Consider the following 14,729-nt stretch of genomic DNA (forward strand, 5'->3'; position numbering starts at 1 on the left):
CAATGTTTCCCGATTGAGTTTTGGTGACTATATATCATTAGTATGAAGAGCATTCAAGCGGACTCTAGTTTTAATATTGAGGAGTTTGGATAGCCTCAGAAAGATAGTAAGCAAAATCATTTAAAAATCGTAAAAAATCACCAGAGCATATCAACATCATAATAAAATTATTTTTTTACAACAACTTCAACTTTTGCAAGTTATGTAAAATATCAAAAGTTTGCTCTGTAAATTTTTCCAATTTGATATTGTTAGCTAAGCTTTAGCAAAAAGGGTATATTCATAAAAATTAAACCAAATCCAAATATATTTTAATTGGCATCTTGCTCTGTATTTATGAACATCAATAATGAAAAACTAGACCGAATTTACAGTTGAGTAGTAAATTTCAACTAGAACGGGTTTGGTACTGTCAAATCTCTCAGAAGAACGATTTTTTTTAGAAAATCAAAAAGACTCAATGATTCAAAAAGATTCGAATTCGTATTTACCCTGTTCATAGAAGGCCTCCCAAATTCACTTGTCTAATCGAGATATTGAAAAATTAGGAAAGAGTTGAGGTTGAGGTCCGTCAATTCAGGTCAATTTTTTTTCTTTTAAATGTCAAAAGCTTGATATTTCTGCGGTATTTTTTTAAAATTTGTCTATCAAATTTTTCTAAGCAAAATGGTTAACTAGAAAACTATAAAAATGGACGTTTTTTTTTACATTGGTCTCCAAATGTAAAATTGACTTTATATCCATTGTAAACCGATTAGATTTTAAATGCCTTGAAAAGATTGACGTACATTAGTTGGGAGGCATAATTCATACCGTATTGCGTAATATTTATACTATTCTTCAAATGGAGCAAAATTGTAAAAATATGCAAGAAACAAAAACGACTTGTTAAGATGAATCTATAATAAGGTTTTCAGAAATTTTTCAGCACGTATCCGAGCCAGAAAAATCCGGACTATTTTTATATAAAAACCTGGCAAAATCCAGGCATTTGATTTCAAAATTGTCGACTAAAACGCCAGGCAATGTCAATAGCAAATCAGTAGCAAACAAAAACTTGAAATAAATAAAACCGAGCATTTTTCAATGAAATCTGGGCAACGGAGCCGAATCAGACTTTTCCCAATTTTTGTATTAAATATCCAGGCAAACACGGATAAAACCGGTCAACCTGGCAAGCTTAATCTTTACTCGATGTGACCTAGGCAAATGGTTTTATAGCGATTTAAAAAATCTGTTATTGTTTTTTCCGAATACTCCAGAACAATTTGTTTTTTTTGGCCCGCCAGCCAATCTTATTTTTGAAATTTGGCCCGCCTGTTGAAAATGTTAGCCACCCATGTTCTAAAGCGTCTGAAACACATAAAAAACAAACATTAAAAAAGTGACTCCAAACGTGACACTATCTTTGGGTTTGACTAATTTCCATTCCCTATTTATACGGACTTTATTTTAACGGCTTTCTTGACTCGTCTTGTCAGTTGGACCACTCAACTAGTTTCTACATGGGTCAGCTGGAGTTCTTTTCGGATTTTTTTTTCATCCTTGCGTTTCATGACTACAATGCATTGGTAATGCAAAGTAATGTTTGTAATGTTCTTCAAAATGTCATGACGTTCAGGTTGTTAATGGGAATGATTACTGAGAAAACCACTCACTTTTTCCAGTGGAAGGACTTGGATTGTAGATAAAAGAAACACATTTTATAATTGTTCGGAGATTTATATCGTTTTGATTAATTGTTTTCGAATATATGAAAGATGCCACATTCCCCTTGACAGATAAAATAATCGAGAAATTTTGAAAAAAGTGATTAATCTTACCCCGTTTTACGGTACATAAATAATATTAAAATGATCAAACTAATAATTGTAATTAAAAGATAAACTTTAACAATTTCAAAGCATTTTGACTGTATATATCAATATGGTTCTCGCATATTTTTATCAAAACACGTTAGCAGATTTTTATCTGTATTTACAACTTCAAAAAATCGTTTATTTTTAGTTTTAGGCTCACTCAAAAAATTTCGTTTTTGGACACAAAATTCAAAAATTATGAATAGTAACTAATTTTAAGAAGAGGTCAGGCAGGAAGATTTCGTCACCGGTTATCTTATTTCTTCGGAGACTTTTTTTCAGTATCATCGGTCAGAAAAAGATCTCCAATCTCTTTTAGCTTCTGTCGATACTAAGATGAACAAGAGAAAAAACATATGTGTATTTATCTGATTTTGACTATGTCTTCTAAGATCAGCTTACGTCGACATTTTCCTTGGTGGTGGTTTCGTCTAATTCTTTTCTAACGCTATCAATGACGTCACTGAGGTCATAACGTCGCGGGCAGGCTGCGAGGTTGCACTAAAAAATAAAAGAAGTAACACGATGGGTACAATGTTGTTAGTTTGAAAATCATCAAAGGATCAAAGAAATAAATATTATAAATTTGACACTATATTTGGGTTCATATCCTCGTTCTAGACCTTAATTTATTAAGTTCCTTACTTGACGTGACCATGACACACATGAAACATTTTTGGCCTGGCCATGCATGTGAAAAGTTAAGTTAAGAATGGTTCTAATTTACTTCCCTCGGAATGATAATCGTTATCAAGAAAATTTCTTTCATTACCATAAACCAGACACTGTTTCCCTTTTTCTAATCAGTTTATTATAGACTATGCAACCGGATAAATTAGGATAAATCATCCGAAAGGATTAAAATCCCAGCAAAAAAAAAATATTATCTACTTTAGTAAACAATATAGCGGTTTCACTGATACCCTTTCTCTGTCAGCGAATTAACGCTCAGGAAGGTTTTGGCACCGGTTATCTTATTCCTTCGGATACTTTTTCTCAAGCTCGGTCTGTATGAGATCTCTAATCTCTTTTAGCTGCTGTCGATACTATATTAGATGAAAAAGAGAAAAAACATGTGTTAATTTATCTGATTTTAATTATGCCTGTTGAAATCAGCTTACGTCAACATTTTCTTTGGTGGCGGTGTTGTCTGATCGCTCTCTCATGCTATAAAAGGACTCTTGGAGATCATAACGTCGCAGGCGTGCTGCGAAGGTGAACTGGAAAATAAAAGAAATTGTCAGTACCTAAGAGTTAAGCTGAATACCCGACCACCCGTCATTCACCTAGTTCGCACTTTATATTTCGAATATAAAAAATCAAACCATTAAAAAAAAGATTTTTAGAGCAACACTTTTTTATATTTTTGTTCAGAAAGTAAGCTTTGAAATAGATAGTGCAAAACAATAATAGTTAGTACAAGTTTTTTTAAAAACTGGAGAGTTATGATGTTATGTTTTCGTAAAGAAAATAACTTGTACAATTAAAATGAAGCGCTTTCAAGTTTGAATCTATATGGTATTTATTTCTATTGTACGCATAGAATAAACCTACAACTTCTATAAGTTCTATACATGATTTACTTAAATAAATTTTGTGACTTTTCGATGCGTCGAATGTTTCTAATGATGTTTTAAACCCTTAATGTTTTGCTTTTTTTTATTTTTCCTTAAAATCATTTAACTATGTGTATCGTGAGCTCCATTTTTCAAAATATTCGTGAAAATGAGAAGCGAAAAGGGAAGACGTAAGCATTGGAGTGGTTTAAAATGTGATTCGGAAGTATGGAGATAGAGGCAGCTTCGTGTTCAAAAAAAAATCTGGGCAAAAACCGGGTCCGGTGGACAAAACTTTGGACCAGAAAGACATGAGTGCTGGCCTCAGTTCGGGATGTGGCCAAACAGTGGGATCTCCTCTCAGCACCGTCCATCTTGCCAAGGTAAGATTAGGTTCGAAGCAAGGTTGCCGAAAAAATCTGTGTTTTTGAGAATGAAAATTCTGACTTTCTGTGATTTTACCAAAAAATTCTGTGATAGTTTTCTGTGATGCCATTTCCTTTAATATCAGTGAAAATTCATGATAAATTGGGGTTTTATTTTACATTTTAGTTGGGAAAAATCATTTAACATTACCAATACATATTATCATACTTTTCAAATTCAAAGTAGGAAATCTTATTGGTAATATTGGTAAAAAAATATTATTTTTTAAATCCATTCAAAATTCAAAATTTAAAAATTCCGTGAAATCTGTCAATATTTCAAAATTCTGTGTTCTGTGACACAGATTCTGTGATAAAAATTTGCTCAAAATTCTGTGAAATTACAGATTTTTCTGTGATTTAGGCAACCTCCGAAACATATAAGAAGCAGAAGAAGCCGAAGCGGAGTCAAAAACAACCTGCTTCCGTCAAACGTTCGTAAATTATATGATCAACTGCTGTGTGGAAAATCGGTGTGCGTTATCATCGACGAAGATAACCTATTGTAAGTTTGGTTACAAAACGCTTCTGGTTGATCAGTATTACACTGTTCAGGATGGCCAAAATGTTCATGAGCCGGAGACATTAATTTTTTCCGAAAAATACGGTAAAAGGAAATGGTTCCTGTGGAATTTCTGTGTTTTTCCGAAGGAAAATTCTGACTTTCTGTGATTTTACCCAGAAATTCTGTGATGATTTCCTGTGATTCTCATTAAAATGTAATGTAATGTAATGAAAAATTGGGTCTTTTCATACTAAACTTGAAGATAATCAGTTAAAATCAATTAAAATAAAAAATCTTATCATTATTTTCCAATACAAAGCTAGAAATCCAAAATTTACACAAAAAAATGTTTGTACTGTTCTGGACGAATTTGTGATCAGTTCTCTGCTCAGAGGACACGATGCCTTGGTACAAATCCCACAATGTCCAGATCGTACCGAAGGAGATGAATCCGCAAAATTTTCCTCAAGCGAGACCGATTAAAACTTTTTGGGCCGTATTCGATAATACATGTAAAGCCTAGAGATTCTATCGAAAACTTCACAGATGTCGATTGACTGGAATCTAATTTTGTATTGAAACACTGTTTGAAAACACTATAGAGAACATTAAAGTGAAATAGAATTATGTTTATACTGTTCATTTTAAATCGTGCTTAGACATAATGGGACACCCTACATGTTTGCATCATACAATGAAAGGTGGTTAGAAATTCCATTGTCCGATATTTTTTAAATTTTCGTTGCAGGCTCACTACGCAGTTTTTTCATGTACCTTGGAAAAATTAAAATTTTAGGATGCAACACAGGTTCACAGTTTAGTTTAGATCCTGTCTAGTTTTAAAAAACATTAGTTCACATTTTCTTTCTTGTTGTATCAAACATCATTAGACCTAAAGAAGGTTGCACGATTGAAACTTATAAAACAAATAGAAGTAAAATGATATAAATTTCAATGAACATTGAATCAATGAAAAACAAATTTATCCAACCAGTGTCACGATTGCACTTGATTCTAGTTTCCCATAATACCTGAATGATGCAGAAGAGGACGATGAACAACAGTCCCAATTTAACCATTTTAGAGGGTTTTTGGTTTTCACAAGCTTTTGAATTACTAAATCAACTTCACTGAGATCGATCCTTATCAATCGAGTTATCCACTTCCATCTGTACCGTTGAGCCGTCAACACGTACGCCGGAGCATCGTATCGTTGCTGTGTACCTGCAGGAACATTTTACATTATTTATTTTTTTTTTCCTTACCTGTTTTTCAATCAGCACTTTTCAGTGCTAAAATTATTTTCATTTTCTTTTATTCATATTTTCTCTTTTCTTTCCAGCATGGGGAAGTCATCGGCTGGCACAAGGGCTGGTAGAAAGCGTATTGCCGAAACTAATTCAGGTCCATCGCCCAAAAAAGTTGAAATTTCCAACTCATTCGATGTCCTTCATAACATCGGTGATGAGGAAATATTCATATTTAATTCTGATAAGAGTACTAAGAAACCTTCTTCTTCTTATACTCTTAAAAACGAAAAGATTCCACCAATAACGGTCACGATTCCTGACTTCAATGCCTTTCGAAAAGAAATCGTCACTTCCGTCAAGGATGTGAAGATTTCTTTTCAGATCGGTCGAAGGGGAACTGCTCGTATATTGGCGGAATCTTTTAATGATTTTCAAAAAATTTTAAATTATTTGAATAATAAAAAACAGCAATTTTTTACTTACGACACTAGAAGTGATCGTCCATTTAAAGTTGTACTTCGTGGTCTCACCGGCGATCAGACACCGGATGAGATCACAGCTGAATTAAATTCTTTGTTAGGTTTTTCTCCAATTCAAGTAATTCAAATGAGGAAAAGAACCAACACGAATAATACCAGTAGTGTTGGTTTTGCTCCTGAGCTTTATTTGATCCATTTTAAAAAGGATCAGGTTAATAATTTGAAAATTTTGGAAAAGGCTCGTCTTATGTTTCATTGTCGAGTAAAATTTGAACCTTTTCGTAAATCCCATACCAATTTTTTACAAAATATTACGCAATGTCGTCGTTGTCAAGCTTTTTGTCATGGCACTAAAAATTGTAGAATGAATGCCAGATGCATGTTTTGCGGCTCATTCGATCATGAAAAATCTAAATGCCTTTTTGGTGGTGATAAGCCAAAAACAGAATTTTTTAAGTGTGCGAATTGCGCAGGTAATCATTCCTCGAATTCTCTAGATTGTCCCGTTAGGGCAAAAATTGTTGCTTCTAGGAAAAACCCCAAAGTTTCCAGAAAAGTTTCTTCTCCTCCTTCCTCTTTTTCGTCTACACACGTCAGACCGGCAAACAACCTGCCTGTTCGCAGTCAGCCTCGGCCTACATTGGAATCACGGCTGGGTAATACCCGAAGTGATTTTAATGTTACCTGGGCTGATTTTGCGCCACAAACTCGTTGTTTATCGTTCTCAGAGGTGGTTGAAAATGGGTTGCCCTCTTCAGGTTTAACTAATAAAAATGGGAAAAAACCAGGTCTCAACGTTCACGCGAAGGCTTGGGAAAATCCCCGAAATTCAAATACTTTTTCTTCTCCTTCATTTTCTGATCCTAACAATTTTGTTGATTTGGGTGAGATTACTGAGGAAAAATTAAAATTTTTGCATCAAAATTTAATGGAAATGATGCAACTTATGTTGAAAGCAAATTCAATGTTTGAAGCTTTCCAAACTTCTTTTAATTATGCTAACAAAATTATTATGACTTTACGATTCCCTCATGGATCCAAATAGATGTTTAAATATTATGAATTGGAACGCTAGATCTTTGCTGGCTAACCAAGATGAATTCTTTTTATTTTTGAAAACTCAAAACATACATATTGCTGCCATCACTGAAACTTTTTTAAAGCCAGACAATAACTTGAAAAGCAATGCTTTCTTTAAAATTTTACGAAATGATCGACTTGATCGACAAGGTGGGGGTGTAGCTATTGTCATCAATAGTCGTCTCAAATTTAGACTTCTTCCTTCTTTCAATACAAAAGTCTTAGAAACAATTGGAATTGAATTAGAAACTTCTATGGGGAAAATTATAATTGTTGCCGCATATTTGCCTTTTCAATGCAGCGGCGAACAGAAAAATTTTTTAAAGGGAGATTTACAAAAACTCACCAGAAATAAATCTAAATTTTTTATTATTGGTGACTTTAATGCAAAACACCGATCTTGGAATAATATTTCATCAAATTCAAATGGGAATATTTTGTTTAATGACTGCTCTGCAGGTTATTATACTGTTGAATATCCTAATGGGCATACTTGTTTTTCTTCAATTAGAAATCCCTCCACAATTGATTTGGTTCTAACGGATTTAGGCGAGCATTGTAGTCATTTTCTTTATCCCAAAGTCCCATTGAAAACCCTTTAAAATCAACTTTTAACTTTCAAAAGGCTAACTAGGAGCGATATATGAATTTTATTGAACGTAATTTAGATGTAAACGTTCAACTGAATTCAATAGAAGATATTGATTTGGCTGTAGAAAATTTGACAACTGCAATAGTCAATGCTAAAGCCGCTTCAATACCTAAAGTTAAACATAAATTCAATCAACCTTTGATCGATGATGATCTTCAGTTTTTGATACGACTGAAAAACATTCGTCGACGCCAATATCAACGTACTAGGGATCCTTATTTGAAATTAATTTATTGCGACCTTCAAAAAGAGATCAAACGTCGTTTAAATTTCATTCGTAATGAAAATTTTGCTAAAGCAGTAGAGGATATAAAACCCTACTCAAAGCCATTTTGGAAATTAACTAAAACTTTGAAAAAGCCCCAGAAGCCAATTCCTACTTTGAAAGATGGGGATAAACTTCTTTTAACTAATTCAGAAAAGGCTCAAAAATTAGCCCAACAATTTGAGTCTGCTCATGATTTTAATTTAAACGTTGTAAGTCCAATTGATGCTCGAATTTCCCTAGAATTTGATGATATTCTTTCTAAGCAAAATGTGTTTGAAAGTTCTTGTGAGACAAATATTGATGAACTTAAATTGATTTTCAAAAAATTTAAAAATATGAAAGCTCCAGGGGAAGATGGGATTTTCTATATTCTTATTAAAAAGTTGCCTGAAAGCACTTTAAATTTTTTAGTTAAAATCTTCAACAAATGTTTTCATTTGGCTTATTTTCCCAATAAATGGAAAAATGCCAAAGTAACTCCAATTTTGAAACCTGGAAAAAGTGCTTCAGAGCCTTCAAGTTATCGACCAATTAGTTTGCTTCCATCTTTAAGTAAACTATTTGAGAGAGTTATTTTGAATAGAATGATGATTCACATTAATCAGAATTCTATTTTCCCTGATGAACAATTTGGTTTTCGTCATGGACATTCTACTACACATCAACTTTTGAGTGTAACTAATATGATTAACGCTAGCAAATCTGAAGGTTATTCAACTGGTGTTGCTCTTCTTGATATTGAAAAAGCTTTTGACAGTGTTTGGCACAAAGGTTTAGTAGCTAAATTAGCTCGATTTGATTTTCCTGTATATCTCACCAAAATTATTCAAAATTATTTGACTAGCCGAACCTTACAAGTAAGCTATCAAAATTCATGCTCTGAAAGGACACCCATTAGAGCTGGTGTCCCTCAAGGCAGTATACTTGGGCCAATTTTATACAATATTTTTACTTCTGATCTTCCTGATGTACCAGAAGGAAAAGGTAGAAGATTATTTGCTGATGATACTTTGCTTTCAGCAAAAGGTCGAAATTTACGGGTGGTACGCAGTAGATTGCAACAAAATTTAAATTCCTTTTTGAATTACTTGAAAATGTGGAAAATTTCTCCTAACGCTTCCAAAACTCAACTTATTTTATTTCCCCATAAGCCAAGAGCAAATTTTTTAAAACCTAATGAAAATCATTCCATAACTTTTAATGGGGTTTCTTTAGAATGGTCTGATCACGTGAAGTACTTGGGACTTACACTTGATCGGAATCTTACTTTTAAAAATCACATTGAAGATATTCAATCTAAATGTAATAAATACACTAAATCTCTTTATTCTCTCATCAACAGGAAATCCCGGTTGTGCCTGCGAAATAAGATGCTCATCTACAAACAAGTTTTCCGACCAGCGATCATGTATGCAGTTCCGATTTGGTCTAGCTGCTGCGCGACGAGGAAGAAAGCCATCCAGAGGATTCAGAACAAAGTTCTGAAAATGATTTTGCGGCTTCCACCTTGGCACAGCACCGAAGATCTTCATCGGATTGCAGGCATTGAATCTATCGAAGAGATGGCCAACAACATCATCTCCAACTTCAGAGGCAAATCGATGCAGTCTTCCATCGCAGAGATTCGTTCTCTTTATGTTTAGTTTAATTTTAAGATAGTGTTTAGTTTTAAGTATAAAATATTTTTGCTATTACAGGATGTTCTCCTACATTAAAAACTTGATTGCGCTCAGCAAATTTAAATCTTATACATAAATTTTTATAATCTAGTTACTTATAGGGCTATGAACAGTTCATTATTGAGCTGAACACCTAGTTTAATGCAATAATCTATATATATAAAAATGAATGTTTGTCTGTCTGTCTGTTCCCTATAGACTCGGAAACTACTGAACCGATCATCGTCAAAACTGGCATCTGAGGGTTTTTGAGGCCGGGGATGGTTTCTGTAATAGTCAAAACTCCATCCGAATTAGGGAAGGAGAGGCTTCCATACAAAATTTGTAGTTTTTCGAAACAAATTAAAGTCATGACATCCATTTTCTTGAGATTTTTTTTTCCTTTGGGCGGTTTGTTTTTCGTCTCTATGGTCGAGGCGTCGGAAGCCAACGTCGCAAAAGGAAAGTAACCCAGGCATAGCATACTGATCAGTGGGAATATTTTGGCGCGTATTTCTCAACCATGCATATTTTCAATGCAAGGGGTGGCGATATGAAGCCTTGATGTGATTTTTTTTTCTACTTGATTCCCAGCTCATTTGTACAGCACATGGTTATGAATGACGCCTAGATGAGACCCAGGTTGACATTTTGCCGATCGAATAAAACATACCTATACATTTTTTTGCCAAAATCTGAAATTGAAAAGTCATGGCATCCATTTTAAGAGGGGTTTGTTTTTCGTCTCTATGGTCAAGCAAACGTCGTCGCAAGTGGATAGTAACCGAAGCATCGATCGCTAGAAAAATTTAACAATTAGGCGCCTGTTCCTCAACCTATATTTTATATGCACGTGGGGGCGATATGCCACCTAGATGCGTTTTTTCTTGCTTAATTGTACACAGCACGTGAAAATAAATGGCGCCAAGATGTGAAACGGATTGGTATTTTATCAATCGAATTAAAACCAGTTGTAAGATTTGCTAAAATATTTCCATATTTTGTTCGTGTTAATGTAGGTAGCATTTGTTGTTTGAAAAATATACATTTAGTTCTGACGCTAATGAAATAATGGTATGACACTTGCGGACAAATAAAAAAAATACAGAAAGTAAAGAAGTTTCATACAATTCTTTAACCCATTTCGTAAGCTTGCCAGATTGCCCGGTTTTATCCGGGTTTGCCCGGATATTTGATGCAAAATTTTGAGAAAGTCCGGCCCGGCCCGGTTGCCCGGATATCGTGAAAAAATTCGGATATTGCCCGGATTTTTTCACAATTTTCACAAAAAAAAACCAAAAAAAAATCTAAGTTTTTGTGTAAGTTTTAGCTAAATCGATTAATGGTATGGAAATTTTCAACGGTTGTTTCAAATTATTTCGCTGATTTACTTTTATAAACCTTTAAATATTTAAGTGTTCCAAAAAGTTTTTGGAAGTCTGCCATTACATCAATAAAATATTGATTTCATTTTTTTGCATTTTTTCTTTGATTTTATACATAACAACAACTAAATTTTTTCCCGGCTTTTGCCCGGTTTTTAGATTTGAAAAATTGAAATCCATGCCCGGATTTTGCCAGGTTTTTTTGAAAAAATGCCCGGAATTGCTAGGCCCGGATGGGAGTGGAAAAAATTCTGGCAACCTTACATTTCGCCAACGAGGTTATTTTTGAATCATATTGATAACAGGAATATGAATAAGATGTTTTCTACAGAGGTAGATCGGATACATTTTGTTGAACATGTAAAAATGTACTCTGAAGTTTTATCAAGCGCCATTTAAATTTGAAGAAGATAAAAAAATCCGATCCGACACATGAACTGATCAAAAACCTTTTCTTTAAATTAGATTAAATAGAACTGACGTGTGCATAAGTGAAAGGTATCAGTGAAATAAACTGATTTTTATTGACTCAAAAATTGAGGGAATTCATTTTTCGAAAGAATTTTCATTTAACGAAAATTATAGTATGTTCAAACGTTCAACTTTTCTCTGTTACGAAAAAATAAAAAAATATGTTTTCTTCTAGAAATTGTGACTTCGGCCCAAATACACAACTGAAACGAATTAAGAAATGAAAATGGGAGCTTTTTATTTTAAATAAATTTGAAAAAATATCGTACTTTCTGCTAACATAATTATTCAAGTACGTTCTTAACATGAAAAGTGTTTTTGTGTTACATGGCTGCATAAAAAAGACTTTTGATCCGCTTCTTTTTTGGATAGTGAAACTTTGGAATTGATATTCAACTGGAAGCAAAATTTTTATGAGCCATTTTTAGTATACCCTTTAAGTGTTAAAAACAATATTGACTCCTATCAACTTACACGGTGGGGCAAACAGTGGGGGACAAAATTGGAAAAGATGGGGGAGCTTCCTATCAGTTTAAGATAAAGAGCTTTTCAAAGAAGGACCATATTTTAAAAGAGGAGTTTTTTGCGTACGGATGTTTGGCATAATTCAAAAATAGATGTGACAAATGTTCGTAACTTCCCACTTTGGAAAAAAGGTGGAAAATCCACAAATTTTGACATAATTTGAGATCAAGTTTCAGAAAATAATATATACCATCTTTGAATTATAATTTGGAACTCCTGCAGCTGCAGCTCTTATTTCAAAGTAGTTGATTCTGAACTATGATGAGGTTTGATTTAAAAATGATTACAAAAATCTAAATTTAAAAAAAAAATTACAAATTACATTTATTTTTGGAAGGTGTAGCATAGCACACCGGGTCAGCTAGTGTAATATAAGTGTAATCATGATTTGATACAAATAAAGACATATTTAATAAAAAAAAAAAAAAAAAATCGAGTTATTGTGTGCAAATGTCTAATGCTGCCGGGTTCGATCCTGTTCTAATATGTGTTGTAAAATAGCCTACTTGGTTGAATAACCAATCGAGGTTAAATCAAAAGGAATCTTTCGATTGCATTGATTAAGTCGATCTTGTAGTTAGATTCCGTCAATTCATGCACCCAAAGATGAGATTGCAAAATTTCAATGCTGATTGGAGCCAACTCTATGCTAAAAATGTGCTGAAACATGCATTGCGTCAAAAATAACATGATTACCTTTGCGACTACTGGTCCAGAGACTCGAGCAAAACGATGCATTCAAACATTCAAGCGAAACAAGATTTTTTTCAGAGATTTTCATAATATTGGATAATTCATTCTCGAAATAAAATGCCAACGGGAGAGTGAGCATCGAACCCAAAACGACTTTCTTAACTCGGCTTGCCAGTTCGAGTTTACAGAAGTAAAAGATAAAGAAAATACATTTTTTTCCCTCAACGGATTTATAGTTTATGCAGTTGAGGGTTATTACCAATTTGGTACAGCATCTTTTGCCAATTTTTCAACACCTCAAGGATGTCATGATTGGAGTAACTAGAGTCTGATCTGTGATCTGTGGGTGTAGTTATTGCGTTGTTATCAAAGTGAATTTTTAAATAGCAACTCACAATATTTCTAAAGGCTTATCGTATTATGTACTTACAGAAATATTATTATAATGTTCAAGCTGATAATTGTAAAGCCTTGACATGTCCAGAACAGTTGATAAACTTTAACACTAGGTTTCCGCGGTTTTGAGCTATTCCTATATATCTATAATGACTATTTTTTCATAAAGTGTTTCATATTTTTGCTTAAACAATGTATAGATACCTTAATGAAAATGCCATAAATATGACTAGTAGCAGGAGCTTTCTTAGATTCTAGTTGCTTTGCATTGGTAGTTTTTTGTTGTATGCAGAAGTAAAAGTAAGACATCGAAAGTTTGCGGTTTCAACACGACTTATTTTTTATTCTGTAAACTCGAATAAAACTTTGGATTTTAGTTTGTAACTTTTTTTTGAATAATCAACATGATTGAGTACATGTTCTTTTGTCAACAAAAAAATCAAGAGAATTTAGTTCAAAATTATAATCCGACGAACGATTTTTTAAATCCTAATTTAGATTTTTGAAGAACATAAACATAAACTAAATCTTCAGTTGGTTTGTATATTAAAACTGACTCTGATTGCATATTAAAAATTTGAATTTTGAATCAACAATCAAAATAATGAAACTGCGTTCTCTTACAATTTGAATTCCTTTACACAACTCTCAAATTGATCTCGATTATCAAACTTAACTACGAGCTGAATCTGAATTTTTAATTTCTATTCCGAATCTGAATTCTGATAAACTCGAATTTAAAATCTAAATTCTATATTCTAAATTAAAATATAGGTTAGCTATACAAAATTTATGCTTTTTATAGTTGAAACATTCGATCTACGCTATAATCATAATCTTACAGAGCCACAAGGTGGTAAGTGTCATAAATAAACTTATAAAAAAATATATATATACACGCAGAGAAAACTTGGATTTTGAAACAAAACAAAACTGACTTTGATTCAAAAAATTCATTTTTTCGATTCAATCTCCTGTTTTCTTTGAATCAATGAATTATGGTTTTGTTTCAAATAAATAATTTTTGAAAGAAAGAATTAATTTTTTGAATCGAATAATTTTGGACTTTAATTTTAAACAAATTCTTTGATTCAAAAGACATTTGTTCAATTGCATTTTTATTTGGAAACAAAGTAAATTTTCTTTCAACTAAAGAAAAATGCATTCAATGCAAAGGAATAATTTCTTAAAATAAAAACTTCAAACCTAGAAGGTTTTTTGCATTGAGTAAGAAGAATTTAAAACATTGAGCAAGAAGAATTTAAAACGATTTGGCTGGTCGAGTGAAAATGTGGATCAGAGTTAGCTTAGTTAGGAGGATTCAGGATAAAGTATGGTAAGTTTATGTTTATTAAAGAATGAATATTGAAGATTTTCAATAAGTGCTTGAAATTTTACAGGACCACGGCCGATAGATGGTTTTCCAAGTCCCTGGATGCCTCAACCGAGGTGACACCGCTCCAATCCAGCGATCAGGTCCACGAAAATTTAAACCGGATGATTCGATTGAAGTGAACCAGTGTGTGA

At 33.1% G+C, this 14,729-nt stretch overlaps 1 long non-coding RNA gene across 1 annotated transcript; it reads right to left on the reverse strand.

Annotated features, from left to right (window-relative positions):
* Nucleotides 1-2,633: 2,633 nt before the first annotated feature.
* On the reverse strand, nt 2,634-5,504 carry LOC129758480 (uncharacterized). The gene is made up of 3 exons (XR_008739992.1): nt 5,377-5,504; nt 2,981-3,079; nt 2,634-2,905 (listed from the first exon to the last, which is right to left on the reverse strand). It is a non-coding gene; the product is annotated as an uncharacterized LOC129758480 (long non-coding RNA).
* Nucleotides 5,505-14,729: the final 9,225 nt, after the last annotated feature.

The sequence above is a fragment of the Uranotaenia lowii genome, chromosome 3 (assembly GCF_029784155.1).
Source record: "Uranotaenia lowii strain MFRU-FL chromosome 3, ASM2978415v1, whole genome shotgun sequence".
NCBI classification, from domain to species: domain Eukaryota; kingdom Metazoa; phylum Arthropoda; class Insecta; order Diptera; family Culicidae; genus Uranotaenia; species Uranotaenia lowii.